The sequence below is a fragment of the Notechis scutatus genome, chromosome 1 (genome assembly GCF_049901735.1).
Source record: "Notechis scutatus isolate UNSWTSFEM ecotype Mainland chromosome 1, rNotScu1.2, whole genome shotgun sequence".
NCBI classification, from domain to species: domain Eukaryota; kingdom Metazoa; phylum Chordata; class Lepidosauria; order Squamata; family Elapidae; genus Notechis; species Notechis scutatus.
This window is the reverse complement of record NC_142009.1, coordinates 138433908-138460900: the sequence shown is the minus strand read 5'-3', so window position 1 is coordinate 138460900 and position 26993 is coordinate 138433908. Positions and strand designations below refer to the sequence as shown.

General features: G+C 38.8%; 1 protein-coding gene across 1 annotated transcript in view; it reads right to left on the bottom strand.

Annotated features, from left to right (window-relative positions):
* VSNL1 (visinin like 1) overlaps positions 1-15949 on the bottom strand; it is a 113998-nt gene extending 98049 nt beyond the window's left edge. The window contains exon 1 of the mRNA XM_026675583.2: positions 15598-15949. The gene's annotated coding sequence lies outside the window, so the exon portion shown is untranslated. The remainder of the gene's footprint in view (positions 1-15597) is intronic.
* Between the last annotated feature and the right edge of the window lie 11044 nt (positions 15950-26993).

The following is a 26993-nucleotide window of genomic DNA, read 5'->3' as shown; positions in this document are numbered from 1 at the left end:
TGGCTCTACTATATTCTCGTCAAGCTTTGGCAATTTACCCCAGGACTCTGAATCTGTGAGCTTGAGCAGCACATCAAGTACACTTTCTTCATGAGGAACTCTGGCAAAATTACATATATTTTTCCCTGAAAACCAGTAACAATTCTTTTACTTAAATACTTCACTGGAGTGTACATCTGTTAGAAAGAGATCAGCAACTCTCTCATATATCACTTCATGATCATATCTGACAATGTAAGTGAAGATGATCAAACGTTGCCAGACTTCAGCAAATTTATCACCGAATTCACACTCCATTTCCAATAATATTATGTGAGAAGGCTGACATCTCATCAATGTTTGCTGTTCTTGCAGAAAATTGTGTTTTGTTGTTCTCATAGAAAAAAGATCAAAATTTTATTAGAGTTTATATCAGGCTATTATTAAAAGTGTAATTTTAATTTAATTTGTGGAATCGGCTGATGGATTTCATGGCACAATGATACTTGCGGATTTTATGTCACCAATCCTGCTATGCATACATATAGACAGAGAGATCAGACACATTTTATTTGTATCTTCCTGACTCTCATAAGCCTTCATGCCACTTCTTTAATGAATTTAATATTTCCTTTAATGCATGGTAACCAATTTTTCAATTATCATATTTTGGACATATTATGCAAAGACTTAGCTCCTTGGAGAAGTCTATAATGCTAGGAAAGGTAGAAGAAAAGAGGAGGATGACAAGCAGCAAGGTGTATATAGCAATAATGGATGCACTATTGGAAGACCAGTTGAGCCAAGTTGGGACAGAACATCCTGGAAAACCTACCCACGGCCCCATAGGAGCCCGCGTTATAGGCTGAATTGCCCCCCAAATAAGGCCTTTAAAACATGCGAAATGGGGGGGTGGGGGCGCTAGGCTGCCATTGGGCGCCGGACCCCTCGAGGGCCCCACCAAGCCAGGTCCAGGTCGCCCCGCGCAATGCAGGGGTTCACCGAACGACCAGCCTTGGCTCAAAAAAAAAGGCCGCCTATGGCCGGTACTTATGTGGTTGCAAGATTATGTCCTGATTTGATGGTTCATAATCAACAGATATGTAAAAACCCCGTTTTTCATGGAAATTATAAAAATATTTTTAAAATTAGATTTATTAGATTTTGTAATACTGCCTTTATTACTTTTATAAGTAGTTCAAGGCAGTGAACATAATGTTCCTTCCTCCTCCTATTTTCCCCACAATAACCCTGTGAGGTGGGTTGGGTTGAGAGTAACTGGCCCAAAGTTGCCAATGTTTTGTTCCCCTCCAAAAGGATAGGATTCTCTGTTTTTTCTGGGTCCCTGAAGAATCTTCAGATTCTGATAATGGATCATGTCTAATTTGGCTCTTGGGAATGAAACCTATTTCAGAATAATTCAATTAATTTGACATACTTACAGTATTTCAATCCAACTAAATGGCTCTTTAATTTTTATCTCAGGAAACAAAATATCCTATTATCTCATTTAAGCTGCTGCTTTTCAGAGCAGTTGTACTGCACAACATTTACACATTAGAAAATATATTCACATATATGAACTTTTTGGATGTCATTGTTAAAGATTTTTTAAGACTGGTACTGAATTGGGCTTTGGCCTTACTGAACAAATGTATCAGCATTAGAAGGAATTGATATGGATGCTCATTGGCAGGACTGACTTCTGAAGAACTTGAGGACAACAGTTTGCATTTAAATCACAAATAGGAGATTAGTAGGTAATGCATTGTGACTACAACTATGAAATGGACCTCCTCATCATTCCAAACAAGACTCTAACATGTTATGATCCTTTTTGGACTTCTGCATGTCTTGCATTAGAGCAGGAGTGGACAAGTATGAATGACCCCTTTATAACCTGTGAATTCAAGTCGCAAAATTTTGGAGCCAGCCACGTTGGCTCAGGAATTCTGGGAGTTGAAGTCCACAGATCATAAAGCATCTCTCCTGCATTATAGCATCTCTTAAATGATTTATTTAGTATATGTGCAGTTTGTGACTCCTCCTAGGATATCACATGGCGTTTGTTTATTATCCCTTTGCTTATTAACCCACCTAACCCAGTCAGATTCAGCATGCTGAAAGTAAGTACCCTGAGAACACTTAACGAGATTTATGGCTGAGCGGGGAGGAAACCAAATTGCTAAAGCTTTGGGGTGATTCATCACCGGCATTTCAATCAATTAATCAATTAAATCACTGGTTAAAAGATTAGTAATGAACTAAAAAAAATCAGTTGATAACTTTTCAACTGGGTAACATGTACAGTTTATATTCTACAGCATTTTATATTTCAAACAGCTCTGAGGAGATACTGATATGCCAACATTTAATAAGCTTTCACAAATTCTTTGGACTAAAGGATTTTTTTTATTCCTTGATGGGTAACGGTAGAAAGTCAAAAATGTCATTTACATAAATATATGACATTAATTCAAACTCTGACCGTTAAAAAAGTTTCTCTGGACTCACCAATGTGAAACTCAAATAACCCTAAGTGGTTATTAGATATACGGGTTAGTCTACCACTTACAACCACAATTGAGCCCAAAAATTTATACTGCTAAGTGAGAAATTTGTTAAGTGAGTTTTGCCCCATTTTATGACTTTCTTGCTCAGTTGTCAAGTGAATCATTGCAGTTGTTAAGTTAGTAACCCGGTTGTTAAGTGAATCTGGCTTCCCCATTGACTTTGCTTATCAGAAGGCTGCAAAAGGGGATCACATGACCCTGGGACATAACCTTCATAAATATGAACCAGTTGCCAGGCATCCTAATTTTGTTCACATGATTATGGATATACTGCAATGGTTGTAAGTGTGTAAAAGGGTCATAATTCACCTTTTTCAATGCCGTTGTCACTAAATGAACTGTTGTAAGTCAACAACTACCTGTAGTTGTGGATCACCAGCACACTGAAGATTACTATCAAAGAAGGAAAAAAGGGCTGTTGGATCCTTTATCTCAGTAGATCAGAATACTTGCTGCCTCCGCTGGCAGTAATACAACTGGACACAAATTTACACATACTGAATTTTTACAACTGTAACAGACACCAGAATAGCATAGTAAAAAGCTATTAATTAAGTATATATAATACAAATAATAGTAGCCAAATATCTGTTGATTTCTTTTATTGAAAACTTTCTTAATAAGTAAGATGTGATCATAGCCTCCAAAGCAGAGCCCCAGTTGCTACATGTTAGGATAATGAATCCAAAAAGCCAAATTATCTGTGTGAAATGCTTCCCTGGTTTGTCTATTCCTACTTCAGCGCTAATACTTTTGAGGAAAAAGGGCCTTCCTATCATAGTCACGACATTGTGCGTCTAGGTTTCATGTTGCTAATCTTTCTCCCGCATGTTTCCCTTAGTGATCTTGTCCATTTTAATTCAACTTGACTTCATTTTTAATAGGAATAACAGAATTTCATCAACTAGTTCTTCTATATTCAGCATGGGGGATTTCTGGCCTGCTGCCCAGGCTTGCTATTTGACCCAAAGCTCTTTGAACTCCTTTATTTGCTCCTCTGCAATTCCAGCCCTCCTTCAAAACTCTTCTTCTCTTTCCCAGATTTTGGTCCTCTACCCTCTTCTCTTCCCCCTCAAATCCTCCAATCCCTATGTTTAGAGAAAAGCTTTTACCTCTGGTCTCAAATGTTTCTTCCAGCTTTTCCTGTGTTAAAGGCACTAGAGGTCATCTAGTCCAGGGGTGTCAAACTCGTGTTGCCATGGCATCATCATGTGACGTATCATGACTTTTTTCCTCTTCACTAAATCAGGTGAGGGTATGACCAGCGTGTCATGCATCTGGCCTGCAGACCGCGAGTTTGACACCCCTGATCTAGTCCCATTATCTAACCAATGCTGCATCAATACTAATAGTAATGAAGTCATGGTTTATATTGCCATAATGGTAGCTAGATGTTGCTGTAGATTAATAATGGGAAAAGGACCCAAGAAGCTTTCTCACTGGACTATATGGCAATGAAGATCCACTTCTTCTTCTGCTTTAGTGGGCAGATCTAGACTGGATAAGCATCATGCACCATCAGCTGAAAATAACATTTTACAGGTAATGCCTGACTTAGAACTGTTCACTTAGCAACTGTTCAATCCTATAGCAGACCTCCATAACATAAAGCTACTTATGACCTGGTTCTGGGGTTCCAATGATCACATGATCACATTTTGTGCACTTGGTAACTGGCTAACATTTACAGCTGTTTGCAGTCATGTAAATGTGATTTTTGGCATTTTTGCTGGTTTCCAGCATTTACTTCCAGTTTCTGGCAAAAAATAAACCCATTGAAAAAAATGGATTCTTTATTGACCAATGTTTGCTTAACAACCATCATATTACTTAATGACTGTTTCATTCATTTAATAAGTTCTGTGTTCACTTTACAACAGTGGCATTCACTTAACAACTGTTAGAATGGGGTATAGACACATGATGTCCCACTTAACAACAGCCATAACTTATGATCATAATTCTGAGCTCAATTGTGGTTGTAAAGTAAGAACTATCTTATACTTATTTATTAATCAGAGGTATATCCTGTTACAAAATAAAAGTATAATGGTTCATATTACAATTGCTGGATAAAATAGAACACTGTATGTGCTTATTACAAGAGATGTGGATTTTTTTAAAATTTTGAACTCTAGCTAACAGCTGTATTCAGTGTGAGCTAAAACAAACATTGATGCAAGGAAATATTATCTATCTAACCATTATGGTTGATTTTGCAAAGGATTTGAGAAAGTCTCAAGCAGCAGGTTTTACGTTCATCTTTTCCTGGGAGCAAACCTCAACAGATTGCGAGGAAGCCATGTTCTTCATCAAGAACTTTTATGAACAAAATGTTTCCTTTTAAATTAATTAGAGTGGGGATAAAATATTCCTTAAATAAAAATATATTATCTTAGAGTATTGCTTACAAGAGAACTCATTTTAAATATAATAGATACTGCTTAATACAGTATCTTTCTTTCATCTTTTAAAATAGACATTTTTCTGGGTGACCTTTATTAAAAATCTTCAGACAATCAAGGCAAAAATTATGTCACAGAATACTGAAAGCACTGACACAGATCTTTTATAAGAAACTCTACATAACGATTTACTTAAGTTTAATTAAAACAATACTCCAGGCATCACTGGTTCAGTGATTATTATTAATAAAAGTTAAATACATTTTTATCATAATGGCTAGTCAAGCACTAAATAAAATTCTCAAGAATGTCATTCAGAACAAGACAACTAGCAAAGATGTGCTACTGTATTTAAAAATGCTTAGCTTTTAACTAACCATGTGGGCTAACAGTCAAGATAGATGGAAACTACAAGTTCAACAGCAAATACATGCTTTTAAATGCTAATATTAAAAAATAATAATATACAAATATTTGTATATTACTCAGTTCCAGTGTTTTACATTCATTGGCTAGGTTTGCTTGTCAGTATTCCGTCTGGGCAAATGAAACATTCATGATTTCTCTTCCGTATTGAAAGAGACTGAATTACAGTCTTAACGAAATTCCCTGCTTATTAAACACATGCAAATACCCTTCTTTTTGCCTCACAAATGGGATGGAAGCAACAAAGGACAAGCCATTTCTCAACCAGATACTCATCCTTAACAAGCTGCTTTGTTGAACTGACTTCATAGAACAATATATATACATTTAGAAACAAACATGATATAAAATATTATTTTTATGTTATGAAAACTAAAAAGGTGTCCCTAAAAGTGGGGGGCAAAAGTAAAAGCCCTCTGCCCATATCTCTAACTCAGAATGGAAATATATAGTCATATTTTTATAACTTCACTTTTTCTAAAGGGTTAAAAAGTATATTTCTAGGCTTAGATTTATGTATCACTGTAGCACCAATCCTATTCTGTTGCATACAGGCAGCAGTTGTTTCCAGATATTATTTGTCATTCTCTTCTCCTAACTTTATTATAAATCCTCCAAGTTATTTCTGTTTTTGTTTTTCTCATTTGCTGTCTCTCTTCTACTTTTCCATTCCTTTTTAAATGTTCATAATTTATTTTAGGAAAATTCAAGCCATATCACATTATATGTAGAACACTTAGAAAATCAAGGTGAAATTAAAGGTAGAACCTAAGTTACTTTACATTCTACCTAAGTATATTTGATTGATACCATTTGGAAAAAAAATGTGTGGGATATGTTAATACTCTAATCTAATAAATTTATATATAATTAAGGATACAATGAATGTTATTTTCATCCCCAAATGTTAATGTAAATTATAAACACAAATAAATGTCAATATAAATTGACATGTAAATGTAAATATATATTTTTTGAGTTTTCAGTTCATTAATCTCAGAATTATCTATTAAAGATCCAGTTTTTCATAATAAACTGGCTAAGTACTAAATAAAAATAAATAATAAAAATAGTGATTGTACATTATTTTTTAAAAAAATTACATTATTTATTTAGCTGATGTTCTTTTTTCATGGGAAGAGAAGGGGCAACTTTATACTGAATAATTTCAAAAGAAAACTAAAACTTTGTCAGTGCATATAGTTCATGAATTGGAATAGACATGACAACAGGTCAGCCATTGGGACTGGCTGGAATAGACATAGTAACAAGTCAGCCAATGAGGGCTGCTTGGAAACTGAAACATAGTATTTGTTTGGTATGGGGCCCAGAGGTGGTATTAAGCAGGTTCTGACCAGTTCTGGAGAACCGGTAGTGGAAATTTTGAGTAGTTTGGAGAACTACAGCTCTGATTGGATTCTCCCCCATCTATTCTCTGCCTCCCAAGTCCCAGCTGATTAGCTGGGTCTTTTTTTTGTTGCCCTGCACAGGAGAACAGAGCTGGAAAGCAGGTTAGTGGGGTGGGGAGGGAATGGAGATTTTGCAGCATCTTTCCCCTGCCATGCCCACAGAACCGGTAGTAAAAAAATTTGAATCTTACCACTGATGGGGCCATTGATGGGGCGTGGTTTTGACTTGCTGAACTGTATATAAGAGTTGGGTTGTCCTCTATAATCTAGGCTTCTGTAAATTTAGGCCTCGGGGCCTCTGAATCTCTCTACTCTGTAATGACTTGCTTCCGTGAATATTGCTTCTGTATTCCTGAATTTGTATGCTGACTTCTGGTGTATGGTATTGTATACAAAGACTTTTCTTATGTTAATGAATCTTGCAGAATTATTTACTTGTGTGCTGGTCAGATGTGATGCAAATACTCTGAACTATTTGACGTTCTTTTTTCATGAGAAGGGAAAGGGCAACTTTATACTGAATAATTTCAAAAACAAAACTAAAACTTCATTAAAAAATCAACAATGGCATCAACAGCATCAAAGTAGTAAATAATTTCAGGCACTAAAGCTTGGGTGAGAACATGAAAGAAAGGAATATAATTTATTGGTAGATTTGACATTGCAAGAATTCAGATATTATTATTTTTTTCAATTAACAGTCTCAACTCAAAAATCATATCATTATATGGCCAAAAGCAGGTTATATAATCAATTTCGTTGTATATATATACAATGATAATAAAGGTTATTATTATTATATCTAGGACTTTGAAAAGGAATGCGGTAGTTACAAATATTGTTTCAGCTAACACATTTCAATCCTGAAAGAGCACTGAGGAATGCTTATTAATTCAAAAGACTACTAATATTAAGAATGCTTTTAAATATTAAGATGTATCGGTGTTCAATAAAACATTTCTAGCTTTACTCTTCATTCATAATCTGTTCTATTCTGAACAGGCCACCAAATCTGTAACGCAACTTAAGTCAAGTGGCATTTTACAGACCACATAACAGCATAACAGAATCAATTGATAAAGCAAAGATTCTAATTTATGATGGAAATACCTGCTTAAAATCATCACAAACAATGAAAAATCCACTTTCTTTCACAGAGAAAACTTATCAGTTGGGGAAATGTTTGAGTCTAGATCAGTCTTCCCAATGTGAGTATCCTGTATGGACTCAATTCTCAGATTATACAGAAACAGGTAAGCTTTCACAGGAATCTGGAAGTTTAACACCAAAATATCTGGAGGATACATTTCACCATGGTTCACTATCCAATTTTTCCTCCCCTGCCACCCCCCACCTGCAAAATTGCATTTAAGTGGTAAAAGACATGGGAGGCTGTATTTGTGTTACTTGATTAACAGTTAATGTATTTCCCATGAAAATTCATATAGGTATAACATTAGATGTACTAATTCACCATATAATTCTATCCTTTGATTTTTTTTTTCTTTTTTAAGAGGAGTCTTTGCAGAAAGACAAGTCTAGCAGCATGTATATGGCATGAATTTGCAATCATTTAGATATGGCACTTTTTAAAAAAATGTCTTATAACTGGCCTTCACTTATGATCATTATGTCATGTTTACAGTCACATGGTCAAAATTTTGGTGCTTGGCAATTGGCATGTTTTTGCAACAGCTGCAGCATCCTGGAGTCAATTAATTATTATTTGCAACCTTCCTTCTGGTTTCCAACAAGCAAAATCAATGGGGGAAGCTGGATTTGCATAACTGTGTAGTGTCTGTAGTGGTTTGCTTAACGACTATGTCACAAAAGATAATAAAATCAGACATGATTCATTTAACAGCCAGCAATGAAAATTCTGGACCCATATCTGGCCATACCCCCTGTAGTGAAAACAGTGCCGAGATAATATCCTGGAATATTCCGATGTTTTTAGCCTCTTTGAAGAATATTCTCAATAGTATCCAGCATCTGTGACAGAGATAAAAAATAATGTGCTTTTAAATGCTTAGCCTAGCAACAGCATGGAAAGGAAACAAAGTAGGTTGATGCAAGAAAAGCAATGCACAGGCAAGGAAACCAAAGAAAGTAGGTGTACCAGTGAAAAATGGAGGGGAAAAAATCTATGTCAACAAACATTGAAGAAAAAAAGAAAATATAGAGAGTAAAATGAATAAGATGATGTAGAAATACAAAGGTGAGAACTGTAACAACACTTAATGAAGCCCAGGAACCGGAGCAGAAATATCTTGACAAATAAGATGAGAGAGAGAAGAACAGGAAGAAAAGATAAGAGAACAGCAGAAAGAAGTAAAACATAATAGAATGAGTACTGAAAATTAGATTATGAGGGAAAATAGGTAATAAGAAGAATGGGAAGGGGCTGGGAAGAAATGGCCTAGGAAGTAGGATTTAGTCTAGAAGAGAATTTTGTGTTAAAGATACCAAACGGCAGCAGAGCTATAAGTTAGCCATTGTGAACTGAAAAACCAAACATATTGATTGCAGTTAATTTGTTTTAAAAAGGGGGAGAAATGATTGGAAAGAGGAAAATCAACCAAGAGAATAATCTGTGCTGTTGAAAAGGTAGGTTCCAACCATGTCGTTTCAAAGCAAAAACCATGTACCGTATGCCCCACCTGATGGGTTGAGTGTATATTTACAGCGAGACATAAAGATGAACATTGGGATGAAATAAGCATCAGGGAAACAAGGTCATATGTCTTCTCTATGCTTATATTATTAGACATCTCTAACAGCTATGAAATTATGCAAATGTAATAGAAATGGAAAACATCTTAATAAATCCATAGTACTTAATTGCTTCTCAAATCAAAAGATTTCCTAACAACTCTAAGCAATGTGTTATTGTACTAGTTAAATGTTCTGACATATCTTCATTTGTTTTAAAAAAAAGTTTGCCCACATCAATTGTGCTGCCTTCACTGATGCTTCCTATTCTGCCTGTGACAAGGCCAGCCACTGTTTCGATCCTTACTGCTTGAGTGCATGATAAAGTAAAGCAAGCAATTACAGCCTCCCTCCCTCTTGCTTCATTTTCCCTCCCACCGAGCATCACCTGCTGATTGGGAAAACAACGACAAATCATTCTCCTTAACACTGAGAGATCTGATATAAGCAGTGGTAAGTGGGTGTTTGGAACAGCTGATTTAGTTACCTGTGAAGGTGCTCATCTAACATGGTGGGATTCTATGCCTGTTACCTGTCATTTTGGTTGCTGCTGAATACAGCTCAAGTATTCTTTTGGAGGGGTGTTAGACCCATCTTCATAAATAGGCCAGCTGACAGATCACAGGCATGGAGGATGGAATAGGGAGCAATCAGTAACAAACAGCTGCATCCTTCAATAATGATGTTCTGGCAGCAGGTAAGTGGCCAACATCACCTAGGAGAAAATCCAATACAGTAGGTAAAATGACACAGAAGTAGACAGGACACCCCCCACCCCAAACTAACAAAAACATTAAAAAGGTTGGTCCATCCCTTGTCTCAGAAGCTGCGGAAAATCACTGATGCACTCAATGGTGAGAAATTCAACAACGAACAGAACCTAGCTCTTTCCTGGTTTATACTGACCTTCTATGTAGCACAGGAGTAATGCTTTCTTAAGAAAGCATTTTTTTTTTAAACACAGGTCTAGTCTTCCTTCAGAAGAACCCTAAACCCAGGTATATAGAGCCTGCTTTCCTTCTGAAAGTATCTGCCAGGCATTAATTACACAGGAAATGGCTCAGCAGAAGCCAGGTGTCTGGTCTCTCCTGCAGACCAAGCCAGTGGCCATAGAAGAAAATGCCTAATAGATAGCAAGGAAGGGCTATGTCCACAGTAACTGAAAATGACCCGTATCAGCTGGGCAGTGCCCAATTCCTTACCAACTAGAGCACTTGAATTGGAATTGGGGCAAAAAGAGAAAACCCTACTTTAAAACACATAAGCAAAAGATGATTTTAAGTTGTCTCAGCTGTGGGCTGTAAAATGAGATGAAAGGAACATCATGAGGATACAGTACAAAAAAAAATAGCATGTTTCCATTACACTTAGGAGGATGAAAGGATAAGCTTAGTTAAACCAACAATAGGACATCTGTGTAAGTGACCAAATGTTTAGTGAAAGATTTGCTGTTTTCTCTTTATACTGGTAACATTTGAATATGAGACATTATGAGTTGCGATGAAATCCAACAGAATCTTACATTACTTTGGTAAATAAATACATAATCTTTTACTCAAAATCTTTCCCATCATTTTTAGCTATACATCATAAAAGAATGATCCTTTGTTACAAAACGGAGCACAATTCAGACAAAAGAAGCTGTCCTCATCCTAGAATGGCAAGGATTGTTATGTAACTCAGACTTGGCTGCAAGTGCAAACTGACTATTATAAAACATGTAATTTCTCTGACCCACTGCAATCATTTTACCATGATACAAGCTCAGCGATCTCACATTTTCAACTGTTCTGTTATCAAATTGCAAAATAAAATTTTACAACATTTATTTGGAATGCTGGAAACAGAATAACTGATAATTTTAATTAACAACCATCTATAAATATTTTTTTAAAAAGATTATTCTCCCCTCCATTTTCTAAAGAGTATGTTGAATGAAATTTAATTGTTTCCCTTAATGATTTCTTTAATATACTTCCACTTGCACCAACTCCTTATTCAGATAATCTTCTCGTTACTAAATAGAGGGCAGCTTCCCTTCAATCTGCCTTCCTTATAGCATTGGCAGAAGGGCTGAAGTGGGGGGGGGTGGATTAAACACCTATAGCTCTTTTTATTAAGACAATATAGATCTGTCTAATATTCCTGAAGACCCTTTTGTCTACTTAAGGAGAAACTATGGAAATGTTTCCCAGACAAAGTGTGCATCCAGAAGAGTGAACACCACAGAAGGGAGTGACTTTCTTAAAAAAAAAAAAAAAAAATACTGCAGAGGATGTCAGTTCTTCAATGCAGCAGTAGATGCTGTTAAGAGGCTGTGTGCATATACCACTGGCTGCCAAAAAAAGAACGATCACTGCTGACATGGTGGCCGAAGACTCTACAGTTTCAAACTCCAAAGACGGAGTTTGCAGGATGTTGAGAAGTGACTGGAGAAGTTCTATCTCTTCAGCAAGGCTGGCTACAGATACACCATACCTGAAGTGGGAAAGTCAAAATGACACAGCCTGCTTGCCTTCTTACGTTTTAGATCTGAACTTGCTTTCAAACAATGCAAAGAAAAAAGAAAAAAAAAGATGGCTAATTGGAGCCCCACTCCTCTGGCTGACCCAAGCAATGGCTTCCCACTATTTACTTTTTCATATGATAGCATCTCTAAGGGAAGCTTCAAACAATGCAGTCCAAGTCCATTTCTCCCACACACTCTCTGCATCAAAGAACAATGGCAGAAAGTTCCATCAGAGCACTGCAAGTTCATGGCTTCAAGAAAACATAAAGCTATAGTTAAAAGCAGAGGTCAACACCGTCAATTCTGGAGATTCTGTACTATTACAATCAGCTGGATTTGCAGCAGCAGCTTTGATGTGGCTAAGGTGTTTTTAATAATGAATTTAATCAATTTGTGGATATTCACACATTTTTGTAATTATAAACAGCTCCTCAGTCTTCTCAGCCATCGTCTTCATTTTGCCATCCTTCATCTTCAGGTCAAGTTGCTCCTACAGTCAGTCACTTTATTGCAATTACATAACTGTTTCCTCTCACTTTTGCTTCATCTGGTGTGGTATCTGTGATTAGGAGATCATTATCTCAGATACAGGGATCAAAGAGTTTATTACCTATAGAAATATGGATCAGACACTTTCTCTCAGCCAAGTCACCTTACAGGATTGTTGAAATGGGCAAAATAAAAGGAGGAAGGAGGATTAGGTATGTTCATTGCCTTGAGTTATTTATAAAAAATAAAATAAAAATTATGGAGTGAAAAATCATAGGATGCAAATGAGCTACTGGATTCTAAACAAGTATGGTAAGAAAACATGTTGAATGTCAGATTTGGGCACCAGGTGGGGTAGACAAATAAAAGTTTCCTTTGGATTAAAGGAATAGTTTGTATTTTCTAGCGGAAAAATGAGAATTAAATGATTCAGGGTCTTCCATCCTAGGTGCTGCAGTAGAGTGCGCAGAAATAAAAGGGGGGAGATAAGCTTGACTTAGCCAAAAGAGAGAGAGAGAGAGAGAGAGAGGAGAAGCAGAATGGATATTCAATCTCTCAAAAATAACAGGCTGCAAAGTATAGCGAGGGGATCTGTGCCCTCCAGAGAGTTGTAGCCATATACGCAGAACATAATGGGTGCTAAAGATTGCTTTGGGTTTTAAAAACACTACCACGTGTAAGAAGCAAAACAGACGGTCGAAACTAGCAAGTATAGAATAAAATCAATGATCTGGAAAGGGAATGCAGGGAAATTATGCAGGATGCATATATTGTGTGATTGGTTTTATTTTGGCTTTGTCAGAGGTGGAAGCCCGAAACCCTAAAATGCCAGCAAAGGACTTGATATATTCAAATCCCAGCCCTTTCACTTAATTGAACCCTGAATCCATCTGTCAAAGGGTTTGTCCAGTAACGTCCTCCACAGTATATATCCTGCTGGCCAGAATGTCTGTGGGCTTTTCCAACATGGCATTTCTTTCTTCCTTTTCTAGCTCCCGCCTTCTAGTTTTTCAATCTTTTTTGTTCCGAAATTTTCTGGGCTGAATTAAAAAAAAAAAGAGCAACCTCGAAGGGGTTTTAATGTTTTATTATTATTATTATTATTATCCCTAAACAAATTCTATGGCTATGCACACATGGAATTTTCAAATCGCAGATGGCGAAAATGTAGATATTGTCCAAGTCCCCCACCCACCACCCCAATTTTGGCGGAATACTGCAACTCCCTTATCGTGGTACTTGTTTTAAACGACTTCACTTATCCTACAGAAATCCACTACTCGGGTGTTCGGTGTTTATTCTGCAGCAACAACCCTCCCTCCCCTCAACCAAGATAATATATCCCTTTGACCCTGTCAGGCAGAGATCGAAGTCCAACATAACGCTTTCTTAGAAGTAAGCTCCCGGGAGGTTGACTTCCAGGTACGGCGCCTAGAACCGCAGTCTTAATCTGGTGTGACACTGCAGCGAGCCGAGCGGGTGGTTGCCCCCCCCACACACCTTCCGGAGCCATCCTGATTGGCCGAGCCGTCTCTGAGTAGAAAGCCCCTTTCCGCGCGAGTCCTTTTTTCAGATCTGCCTCGCAGCCCGCTTCCCGATTGTTATGATCTTCTCCCGGAGCCCGATTCCCCCCCCAAACCTCCCGCTCGCGTGCGTCTCTTGCAGACTTGGTCTTCGCCCATCTTCCATTTTCCCAACCTCCATCCATTCGCGGAGGTTGGAAACCACTGAGTAGGAGAGGACGTGTTGTGGGGAATCTCCCGCGCTCGCTCTTCTTCACACTCAGAGAAGCACCATTACAACACACACGCGTGTACACGCTTTCGTCCATACCCCTAACAACTGTATATCAACATACTTCTTTAAACGTTGCACGTGGCTTCGCCCGGGATTTCCTACAGAGCATAAAAACACCGCTTACTTTAAGTCAAGAAATTGGAGGAAATACGGTCGCAGTCAGCTTTGGGGAAGGGGGAATAGTCATTAATGGATTGGATGACCTTGGGGATAAGCATGAGTCACGGGAACTGTTTACTCTAGAAAGCAGACCTCTCCTTGGTTCTTAATAGACCATCCTGTCCTTGAATGGGTCGGTGGCCTGGTCATTAACATTTGAACTGCTATATGTATTTGCCATACGCTAAATAAAACAAATCCTTGGTTCTTAAAAAGTGAGTTGAAATGTCAGGGTCTTTAGCCTGTCATCTTTTCGTTGTTGAAGTCAAACGCAAATGATTAAGCTAGAAATCAATATTCGCTTTTAATGTCCTCTCACCCCAGAGAGTTATGGCGGTTTTTGTTTGTTTCCGTATTACGGTTTTCTGAGCCAAAAAGCCCCCCAGCAAAAGAAGTTCTCAACGTAACGCTGCGTTTTCCCTTTGTAGATGGAGGCGCTTCTTCTTCTTCCACAACCGGGCAACAAACACAACATAAATCCGCGCTCGCATAAGAAACGACACCATCACCAATAACGCGGCTCGTATTCAACTTTATTAAGACGCTCAAGAGGAGGGGAAGGGGAAACGGATACAGCGACAACCTAAGCGTATTATTTTGAGTTTCTAAGTACCAACATATGGTCCATAAACGCACGAAATCTCCCAATCACTCCCTTCGCGTCCAAATGCTTTGGACGGTGGGGATGGAGGGAAGGAGAAAGAGACAGAGATGGAAACGAGTCAGTTTGATATCTGACGGATGCCGTCAAGCACCTAACCAGCAGTTTTTCTGGGTATGCATCATATAGAGAAATCGGTGCTCATATGGGAGACGCTCGCACCCATTTAAAGATTATGTTTTTGGAAACCCCGGTCCATTATCCCCTCCTCTATTTCTCGTTCTCTCCATCCTGCATGCTCTTCGCATCGCCAAAAGCCCACGAATCAAATCCTATTTTTTGTCGCCGCCTCAAGCTGCTCGCCCCCTTTCCCATGCTCTATGCTTAGTCAAAAGCAAGGCGATGCGCGGTGCCAACGGAGCTCTTATTATTATGTCAATGCATCGCTCCCGAAGTTGCGAAAAGAAAAAGAGAAAAAACCGCGGCAGTTCTTTTGACAGCGCGTTAACCTCCGGGAAGGCAGAGAACACACACTTACAGCTTGCGGCGTGCGCGGTCTTCCGCAGCGAAGGATGCAATTCAACGGCACGGGTTTCTGGTTTGGGTTAAAGAATAATAGCGAAGGTCGGCTCAGAGTCAGCAGTTGAACCGGCCCTCGCTCGCCTCTTCCTACTTTCTGACTCCCGCTCCAAATCCTCTTCGGATCGCTTCGGCGACCCTAGAAGCAGCTGCCGCGCGTTTCCCCGCTTCGCTCTGCACTGCAGATCAGGAATCCCGAAGAAATTCAAGGATCCCTTGCAGGATCAGAGCTTCCGTGCGCAGGCGCTAGCCGACAAACCCGGGCCGGTGTGTAAGGTTGAAATCGGCTGCCCGTCTCATCTGCGGCTTTGCAACGACTGAGCATGCTCATTTCAAGCCGAGCAAGCGCAATCGGGCCGCTTGAGGCTCCAAAAGCCGCGCTCCGAGTCGAGGGTTTGCCCACGCCGGGACCTAACGCGGGGGACGGTCGGCGATCCCTTGAGGGAAGAATTGCTATGGGGGAATGGGGGTGCTTTCCACGAAACCACCGATGTGGGCGGGATGGCTGCTTTTGAGACACAGGCACAGCTGTATGAAGAGAGCCTAGAGGTGGGGGGCACGAAGTGAGGGGCAGACCGAGCGAGAGTCGTGAGAAGGGGCTGCAGTGGTGCTGGCCAAACACGTTTCTCGCCGTGTGATTCATTCTTCCTCAGGGTGGAGGGAGAAAACGGTTCTTCCTTTTTCTCCCCATCACGCTGACTACAGAAGAAGGCTTCCACCTCCCCCAGATTCTCTTTCCATTTTATCCATTTTGCTCTACAGTGACATTATAATAATAAATGGAAACCCTAACCCAACAAGTTAAACCCTAACTTAACCGAGTTAAACTTGGTTCTTGTTGAATCCATGAATACAGTACAACCAAACGGTTATCTTAGTAACAATAACAGGTGTCATTTGTCATGGATAATTTTCAGGAAGGGTTTTGTTTTTTTACATTCCCGTCTAACCTACAATCCTATAGTCCAGGGGTGTTAAATTGGCGGCCCACAGGCTGGGTGTGTCATGTGCTGGCCACCTTTCTCCCCCCAGTTTAGCAAAGGGGGAAAGTTGCAGTATGTGACAGTGTGTTGTTGCGAGCTTGACACTCCTACTATAGAAATCCTGGGTCTGACCCTGACTAGCTTCTAACTCAGTCAGGTGTTGCCATGTGGTGTACTGTCCACTTCCGGTATTGTCTGGGGAATTGAAGTCCACTCAAAAGTTGCGAAGTTTGAAAAACAGATTTACCAGTACTGCTTGACTTACTAACAGTAGTCCTTGACTTACAAACAGTCACCTACCAATTATTCAAAGTTAGAACAGACTTCCCAAAAAACTACTTAAAACCAGAATTTTGAATTCCGATAGCTGCCACTGCATGTGAAATCATATGATCACATTTTGGGTACTTGGCAACCTGCCCACATTCACAGCCATTAGCAATGCCCCACAGTTATGACTGAGATTTATTACTTTTTTTGCTGGAAACCTGGTTTTCGGTAAAAAAAAAAAAAAGCCTATTGTAGACAATGGGTTCACTTGGTCACATGGTGTTTGCTTAATAGTTATGGTGATTCACTATAAAATTGTCATAAATTCATGTGTTGAACTACTTAGCTATCGATAGGACTTTTGACCATAATTCTGGCTGTAATTATCATAAATTGAGGACTATCTTGTACTTTTATGTCAAGTACAGATTGGTCCCATAATTCCAACTAAAGTATAGTCTTAAATTTAGAGTTCTGCATTGTGGTTGCATACTTATATGAATATAATGAGCTGTTTGCATGAGTATCTAAACTGCAAATCAAGCAGTGTTATTTGACCGTTTCTACTTCATTTTTATCATAATGACGCTTTAGAATTATTTGTTCCTTCAAATGCAACAGGCTATGAGAAAGTAAGCATGAGTGCAAAAGCTACATTTGTTTTGCTGGTCCCATTAAAAACCATGGTGTAAAGAAGGCTCAGTTTATTTAAATTCAATATTTGGACCTTGGTTAAAATATACATAACTGAACCTGTGATTCTCACTTTGAAATGAAGTCTGTTGAGTCGAGCAGTACTTGCTCTCAAGTGTGCTTATGACAATAGCGTAACATTTTCCAAACTGAAGCTGATAGATTCATCTCATGCCTCAAATAATTGTAATACTTACAATTAAGAAAGCCAATTTAATAGAGTGGTTAAGGCATCAGACTAGAAACAGGGAGACTGTTGAATTCAAGTCCTGCCTTAGGCATAGTGCCATTTGGGTGACCTTGGGCCTGTCCTTTTCAAACCTAGGAAGCAGATAAGAGCAAGCCACTTCTGGAAAATCTTGCCAAGAAAACTGCAGAAAACCTGTTTGTGTGTGTCTGTGTTTATATGTGCCTTTGTGTGTGTGTGTTGCTGCAACAGTAGACTGTCTAATTTGATATATTGAAGCCAACAAGTTCTGGGTTGCAAAAAACGGATGATCTCTATATGGCAGAGGAAACCTCAACATGTTTTAAATTGGAACTTCATCAAAAGTATTAACCTCAAACTTCCAGAATTCCCAAGTCACACAATTTGTAAAAATCTTGAGGCTGACAGATTGGGAAGATTGATCCATAATACTGACATCATGCCTTTACATCTTATTTTACAGGCCCTTTGGCAAGCAGTAAAGGCTTTTTTTGCTTATAGTTGCTTTTAAGAGCAAAGTTGTTTGCTTAGAAGTTTCAGTATAGTGTGGGTAACTATCTTGGCTGCAAAAAAATGGATGACCACTAGATGGAAACAAAAAATTATATTTCTGTGTCATTTCAATGCCATCTAGTGATCCTTTGTATTTCTGCAATTCAGATATGATACCCTAACACTACAGTATATATCCCAGATGTTTGCTATAATGGCTTTTGTATCTCATATTTTTTGGTGTACTGTAAAGAAGCCATGGTGACAAAATCTACAGACAAAATCTATTAATAGAGAACAAAAGGCCTTAGAATTTTCTTTCCCATTTGTAAAAGGTAATTAAATGCATTTTATAAAGTCATTAAGTTTTTACAAATTACAATATTTGTAATTTTCTAAATAATTTAATACGGCAAGATGATTAAGCTAGGAGAGAGGTGGTTCATCTTCAGTCCATATTTATACCAACAAAAAATGAATTATGTGCTAAAAGTATTCTTGAAAAGATAAAAACTTATAGTATTTTGTAAAATGTCAGTTGGCATAATAAATGGATTTTGATCATTTTTACTCCAAATTATACTTTCATTGTATTATACAAATTATACAATCATTGCAAAATAATTTATTCTATAATTATCTTGTTTATACTGTCACATATAGCACTGATGTTATAGGTAATACTTTGGTATTAGATACAGAAAATGTGAGGATGAGTTATTTTGTGGTGAAGAAACTGAGCCAAAATTAATGAGTATTTCCAGAAAGAAAGGAGTTTTAAAGACAGACTCTTATGGGAAACATAAAGACACTATTAATGGGGAGCAAAAGGCCTTAGAATTTTCTTTCCCAGTTTTAAAAGGTAATTAAATGCATTTTTAAAAGAATTTTCCACATAGAAGGAAGTGGGAGTCCAAATGAAAGGTTTTTCTCTCTCTTTTGTCTAATTGAAAATCTGCTAGAGGGTTAATGCTGTGCGAGATTTTCATTGATAATTAATACTATAAAGAAACACAAAAGTTTTGTTATGATAAGTAGCTGTATTAAATAATATTTTATACTGTGTGCTATACATTCTTAATATTATAAATTAGTTTTATTTACACAGTTCTTCTCATATTATTGTCAACATGACCCTCAAAACAATTCAGACACTGAATAGTAATATCCATGAATTGCATTTCCAGATAGGCACTTTTCCTATCCTTGCAGGGAAGACTATTTCCCCTGTTAAATATTAATTATCTATATAGTGACACATCCTCATCTGGTTTTGAAAATAGACTCATACAAGATCAAAACAAATTGTGAAATCAAACACATAAATATAATTGGATATTTCAAGACCAAATACCTTAATTAACTTGTTATTTTAAGGCAGGAGGACTCCAATTGTTTATAATAGTTTATGATTGCCTAAATTATGTAAGCTTCCTTATATAAGAGCCCAGGTGGTTTCTAGCAGTCAAGCAAATTTTACAATCAAATAAAGTATAATGGATGCCAATCACAAAATGGCTGCCATGCTAGCCATATCCTATGTATTTGCAGAAAACAGTTTCATAGAACTCAATAAAGAAGCAACATGCAATCAATCAATTAAATCAATACTTTTATTGACTAATACAATAGCTCCTATTAAATGGGTTGTATATTTTTAATACAAGCAAAAATATTGCAGTTAATAAGCACAATCTTGAAACAGACCATCTCCTGCACAAGAAAGTAGAAAATTGTTTTCCTAAAATTATTTCGGTCTGATATAATTTATTTATAAATCAGAGCCCTGAGTTATAACAAACAAAGTAGGTTGAGTGACTTTGGGCCAGTCATTTCTCTCCCAAGCCAACCTACCTCACAGGGTTGTTGTGGGAAAAATAGGTAGAGGAAGGAGTATTGTATGTTTGCGCTCTGAGTTATTTCTAAAGTAATAAATATGGGATAATTTTTTTTAAAAAAATCAATGATTATATCAGAGAATATATATTGAAAGTTTTACTTTGAAAATGTACTGTAATTTATGCAGTGGAGTTAATTCTATCTTACAAAATGTGTTCATGGATGCCAGGCTGGAATATATTAGGTATATGATCATTTGTTTAACAAGACCACATCTTTTGTCACTGTTGTCTATTTCAGTTCCTCAGAGTTTCCTTCAGAAAATACCAATTCTGGGATGGATACATCCAACTGCAGCAAGCCACAATCACTCAGAAATGTTAACATGGGTGCAGAGATGTCATGGTGCAAATTCCATCTTATGCATTTGTGTCCGAGTGTCTATTGTAACAATATACGTTGTGATATTTGACTGTGTTATAACATAGGTGCAATTCCTCTCTTTTACTTTGTACAGTAATGCCATTTTAGTTGACCAACAAATCACTCACACAAAAATCCAATACTATATTGACAGATCAGTCTAAAGCATTACTGAGCCCCAAAAAAGGACAGGCCAGCTAAATTAGAATTCCTAACTGTTTGATGTTTGCTGCAGTGATCTCACTGTTAGCCAGGCTTGTGCAAGATTTTCCAGATCAATACCTCATTCAAGTCTAGGTTGCACAGATGGCATTTCAGAAAGAAACAGTTGCCAGCCTAGGGGACAAGGAAGCAAGGATAAATACATCATTGCTAAATCAGATAAATGCTTTGGTCCATCCTTTTATACCCAAATAACCGTATATGCGGGCGTATAAGACGACCCAGCGTATAAGACGACCCCCACATTTCCACTCAAAATATAGTTTGTTATATACTCGCCCCCTCTTCCGCACGCCTTCCACTTTTGCACTTTTTTTTTTTTTTTTTGAGGCCTTTTGCCTTCTACCGTGGAAGCGAATCCCGTGAAGCTGAAAGGGAGCAGCCAGCCTTCTCCCAGCTCCCAAGGAAAGCAGGCTGCACCCGCCCGGGCTCCGCTGAGTTATCCGGCTGGGGCTGTCAGGAGTTATTGCCGCTGGCGCGGCTCCAGTCCGCGTTGCCTCGGGGAAGGGAAAGGCAAAAGGAAGAGCCGGCCGGGCGCGCTTTGCAATGGCAGCAGTGGCTCCTGGTTTTGCCTTTCCTTCCCGAGGCAACGCGGGACTGGAGCTGCCAGAGCGCACCAGCGGTAACAACTCCTGACAGCCCCAGCCGGATACCTCAGCGGAGCCCGGGCGGTGCGAGCCTCGCTTCTTGGGAGCTGGGAGAAGGCTGGCTGCTCCTTTCGGCTTCACGGGATTCGCTTCCACGGTGCGCAAAGTGCCTCAGTGCTGCATCAGCAGCCGCAGTGAGTGCTTCCCAATTACTATTTGCAAAGGCGATAGCCACCCGGCATATAAGACGACCCCCAATTGGAGGCATCTTTTTCAGGGCAAAAAAGTCGTCTTATACGCCGGCAAATACGCTAATTGAGAATATCAGTTCTAGCCTCATCTCTTACCATAAGAAGATTAGGTGCTTTTTTTAACCAGAGAAATTCCTAGTTGGAATTTCACATCCAACAACACGTTTTTAAAAGTTCTTAGACCTCTTGGTGAACACCTGCAAAGATAGACATGCAGCCTCTAGACCAGGGGTCTCAAACTCTGCGGCCCGCGGGCCAATTGCGGCCTGCAGGACGATATCCTGTGGCCCCCACCGTGATATGAAAGTATAATATTAATGCGGCCCGCAGGGAATGGACCTCTGAAGGAAGTCCGCCCACCGTTCCTCGTCGTGGCTTCTTCTCCACCCTGAACTTTAACAAGTCCAAATACAGGTCCAGACTTACTGATGATCATCTTCAAGCCATACTGAGGGTCTCAAGTGCCTCTTCTCTCAAGCCAAATGTGGTTCAGATATGTGAGAGGAAGCGTTGTCAAGTCTCTGGCAGCAAGGAGTAAGCTGGAGAAGCCACGTTCTGAGGAACTGTTCATGATCTTCATTCAATGTTCCGTTCATGTGTTCAGGACAGTTCATGTATTGGAGAAATCATTAACTGTTGATGACATTTGAGGATATTTTTTTAACAGCGTTTTTTGTGGAATCCCTTATGCGGCCCAGCCTCACCCAGCCTCTGCCTCCAGCGGCCCCCAGGTAAATTGAGTTTGAGACCCCTGCTCTAGACAAACGATGGCAAACCTATTGGGCTTAGAAAATGACTAACTTGATTCTGCTAGTGTGTCTTACACTCTCCCCCAACAAAAAAGAAACAATTCTCCACCTCTCTTCTCCACCATGGCCACCCTGAACATTGGTGCTTGGTGGCAGCAACAAGATTGGGCAGGGAGATGAGGGCTGCCTTGCATCATTCCCCAAGGTGTGATTGCCCCTGCAGCCCAAGATCCCCCAGCATCTGCTGTGTACTGCTTTACCTTCAGACATTATCCTTTTTCTTTTGGCAGGCCCCTATGGCCTACGTGAGGCTGCTCCAGGTCACATGAGGCATTTGTTCTTGAAGAGGCTTTGGGGAATGCTTTCCATGGCTTCTGCGGTCTCCAAAACCCGTGTGAAAGCATCTCATGTGGTTTTCAGAGGCTGCACAACTTCCAGAGAGTCTAGAGGACATGTGAGAGCACACCCCATTCTTGTGTGGCCTCTGAAAATGAGGTGAAAATGGGATAGGCTTTTGAGAATACCGTACGTGGGGGTTGGTGAACACAGGTGTAACACCCAAAATGTTGTGCCATGTCACCTTTGATACATGTGTCATAGATTATTTGCCATCATTGCTTTAGACTTTCTAGCTATTGCTAAGTCATCTTTCTGGAAGTTTCAATCAAAAGCATGAGGGCATTAGGTTGGGAAAGATTGTTTCAGTGGCGATGGCACCTTTGTTTGAGATTTTGAAATTATGCTCAAGGAAAAGGATCATGATATTTTAGAGCTGGTTTAATAAATGCATTATACGGTTGGCATTTCAACAGTAAAACTTACCTGTGAAAATAATTTGAAAAGATGCACCCTTTCTCCTTTTCCCCACACACATCAACATGCTTATTTTGAGCTGATTTAAATGATTGGCTATTGGTTTGTGGTCTTCTAAATTTTAAAAATAAGTAAACATGTAAACACATGCTAAAGGATCAAAGATACACAATATGGAAATACAACTGAAACCCAGTTATCAAAGCATTTTGTTTGAGATAGAAATATTCCCAATAATATTTTTTAAAAAACTCAAAGTTACACAATATCTATTCTAGAATACATTCTCGGTACAATTAAATAATTCTAATTATGTACAAGAGAGGCATGGAAAGGGCCCATCATATCTTGAGGTTCAACTCAGGTTAACGTTTATTTCTCTCCTTCTAAACATTAATTTAAAGAGCCTGTCCCGATAACCAATAGCTCCAAAAGATAATTGTATTAAGAGTATAAATATTTGTTGAGATTTATTCCTACGTTAGCCACAGAAGTTGATAAATATTTTTTATTTATTTAAATAATGTATGCATCTCTCCCTTCACCCTCCCTCCCACTCTCCAGGTCTCACCATAGTGACTGTAGGCAGTTTACAGAAATTTAAAACTAGAAACAAATGTAAAAATAAAACAAATGTAAATAAAATACAGAATTCCCTCTAATATTTCACATGCTTGCAGTAAAAAAAGGGGTAATGTTCTGAGGGAATGAACTTGGAGATATCAGAGGACAGGCCCAACAACTAAGAAGAGATAAAGATCTCCCTCCTTCCCTCCCCTCACACACACACACAGTTCAGACAAAATTAAATTAGTATTTGATAAATTTCCCTGAAATAATAATCCTTGTTTATATTTGAAATTATTTTCCCTGGGGCTTCTCCCATTTGCCTATGGTTCCCAGAATTTCCCTCATGCATTCATTACTTCCTATTGTTACTGTTCAGTAATAAAGCAGCTACATCTTCCAATGTGAAATAAAGAAAAAACTTGTCCCAATATTAAAGTACAAGGGGAAGAGAACAAAGTTTTCAGTCTCCTTTTTTTAAAAAACATCAACGTACATATAGTGCTATCTTTTTCGTCAGTCTAAATTTGAGTCCTTTCCCTTTGCTTTTTAGAAAAGGGGAAATATCTGAGGGATGAAGAGTATTTCCTCTACTTAATACAAAACTGGTCATTTATTTTTTATAGTTTTTATTCTAGCTTTTAAGAGTCTTGGAGCATTTGTACAGAGTTATGGCCTTCATTATATCACCAGTGGCATCATCAGTATATAAAATATATTCAGCTGAGAAAGTTCAGAATATATCTTGGCTGGTGAGCTTCACAATTAACTGATAACTTAATTGTGCATTTCCTCAGTCAAAAGGTAACACAGTGATGTAGACACAGTGATGTATCCTATGCCAAGCCAACCCATTGCCCATCTGACTAACATCCACATTGCTTTGGCTGATTGGTAGTCAGCCCATCCACATGCATTAAGCTTAGTTTAGTGCTGACTAGTCATTTATAGGATTCGGGAAAATTTGTTGTTAATATTACAACCCTGAAGCACAGGGTATGTTGCTACTGCCAAAACTTTTCTTCTATGGAATCCAAAAAGACTTATTCTGAAATAAATGCTTATTTGAGTGGTAGTGTTAAAAAAAATTGGCTTGTAGTTGTTACAAATCTGGAGTTTATTGTCCTCTGCAGATTTCTAAAGGATTTGATCCAGCAGGAGAGAGTGGGGGAAGAGGGAGGAACTGTCTCCCATCAGGACACAACAGAAAATCCACATTAGGGAAAACATATTTTTCACTACTATATTTAAAGAAGCTAAAAGCTGTTATTTGGGCGCCTTTCTGAGCTCCAGAATAAACTCGTGTCCAAAACCTTTTAATCATACCCACCATACACATCTGTGCAAAAATAAAGCAAGTTTTGACAGATGGATAAACATGACAGTCTAGCCTAGACGTGTGCCTTCCTCTGCCCAGCCCACCTTAAATAAATGGGTTGAAGTTAGTCCTGGGAGCTAGTGACATTAGGTGGGAGGGCAAATAAAGTCAGATACATTCACCAATGGTTCCTCTTAACTTGGCAATGTTAAAACTGTCAGATGACTGCCAGTCCTTGGCCCACTGAATGAATCAGAATAGAATTCAGCAATGAGGACAATGCAAAGGCATGCTGACAAACTTTTCTGCTGCTTCAAAGCCTGGAAAATTTTCTTGAACAAAGCCATGATGAATAGTACAGTGACACTGCAGTGTTATAGATCAGATACCTTCCAATATCTACTCATGGGATATTGGGGATTGAACCTGGGAGTTTCTCAAGTGGAGGCTTCACATCCGGCTTTTCCCTTATGCTTTGCAGCAGGAATGAGAAAAGAAGCAATTTAATGGGCTTCCACTTTTATCTATTACTGTTTCCATACGTACTGATTTCTTCTCTTTTCTCTATTTGAACAGCAGCCTGAATACCTTCACAAGAATGAGGAAGAAATAAAGCAATTCTCTTCCTGCAGCAAATAAGAAGTATTTTAATTGGAACAGGGAAAATGTTTCCCCATCATCCATCCCATAGCCTTGGGTCTGGCGAGCTCTCCGCGATGATGTTTTGAAAAATTCAGACATGTTGAATGAGGTCATGCATTTAATGCAATACACAATTTGACATTTACCTTATCTAGAACATCCACTCTCCACCCCAAGCCAGCCCGCAGTAATTAACAATGCCCTCCATAATTAAAGTAAGTTTAATTGTCAAGAAAATTCAGAGTGTAAGCTATAGTAAGGAAAGCTTATTTCAGAGTAGTATTTCTTTATATTTTTACTGCAAGCTTGGAGAAGGAATGCAGGTCCTGCTGTAGGAAGTTAGCACTCACACTTCTCCAAGGCAATTGAAATATCCTAGGAAATATTAAAAAGGCAGAATATTTCCCCTAAAAAGAGTAACTCAGAAGCAGAAACTCACCTCAGAAGCAGAAGCTCACCCCCACCTTTGTTAATGGGTGGGCCATTAAGGCCTGGGCCAGAATACTTTACATAACAAAGATTTCCAGGTAAAGCTATAGCAATTGCTCAAAAGCCCTTTCAGTGCATCATCATCCAGCAAGGCTCAACCAAGCCTGGAACTCAGGACAGCCTACAGAGTTGCCCCTGCATGGTCTCATGGGAGTCTGACAACCATCAGAATACAAGCTCCAATTCAAACCCCAACAAAGGTTATAAAAGTGTTGAGATAATTCCCCATTAGGAGAATGAGCGCATACAGGGAGACGTATTGAGAGTAGTGTTTGAATAATACACACACAGCACACAGATACACTGTACAGTAAATGTAGGTTTTTACTTCCAGAAACGTTTAAGCAAAGTTCAAGATAAGCAGTCCAAAGTCATTCACAGGTAAGATCAGTCAGTTTTTAGTCCAGGGATAATCCAATATCAAAGTCCAGTATCAAAAACAGTTCAGTATCAGACTTACATCAAATCCAAGAATAGTCAATTAGGAACGGCAAAACTCTCCAACAGAAGGAAACAGACTCACTGAGACCACTCTCTTCTGAGACTAAGACTAAGACTAAACAACGCAGGTTTCTGGCTCCATCTTATGGCCGTTTGAGAAACCACGCCTAATTACAGTTTTGCATTTTCTTAAAGATACAGTTTTTAAAATGTCTATCCTGGTTTATATATTTCCAACCCAAATAGCTGTTAGGTGACTTATATTCCTAACAAAAACCCAGGCACTCTCAGCACCTCAGCCCTTTTTCTTGATCTCTTCCTTCACCTTGAAGCATGTGATCATCCTTTTTTTTTCACTCTGGAGCTCC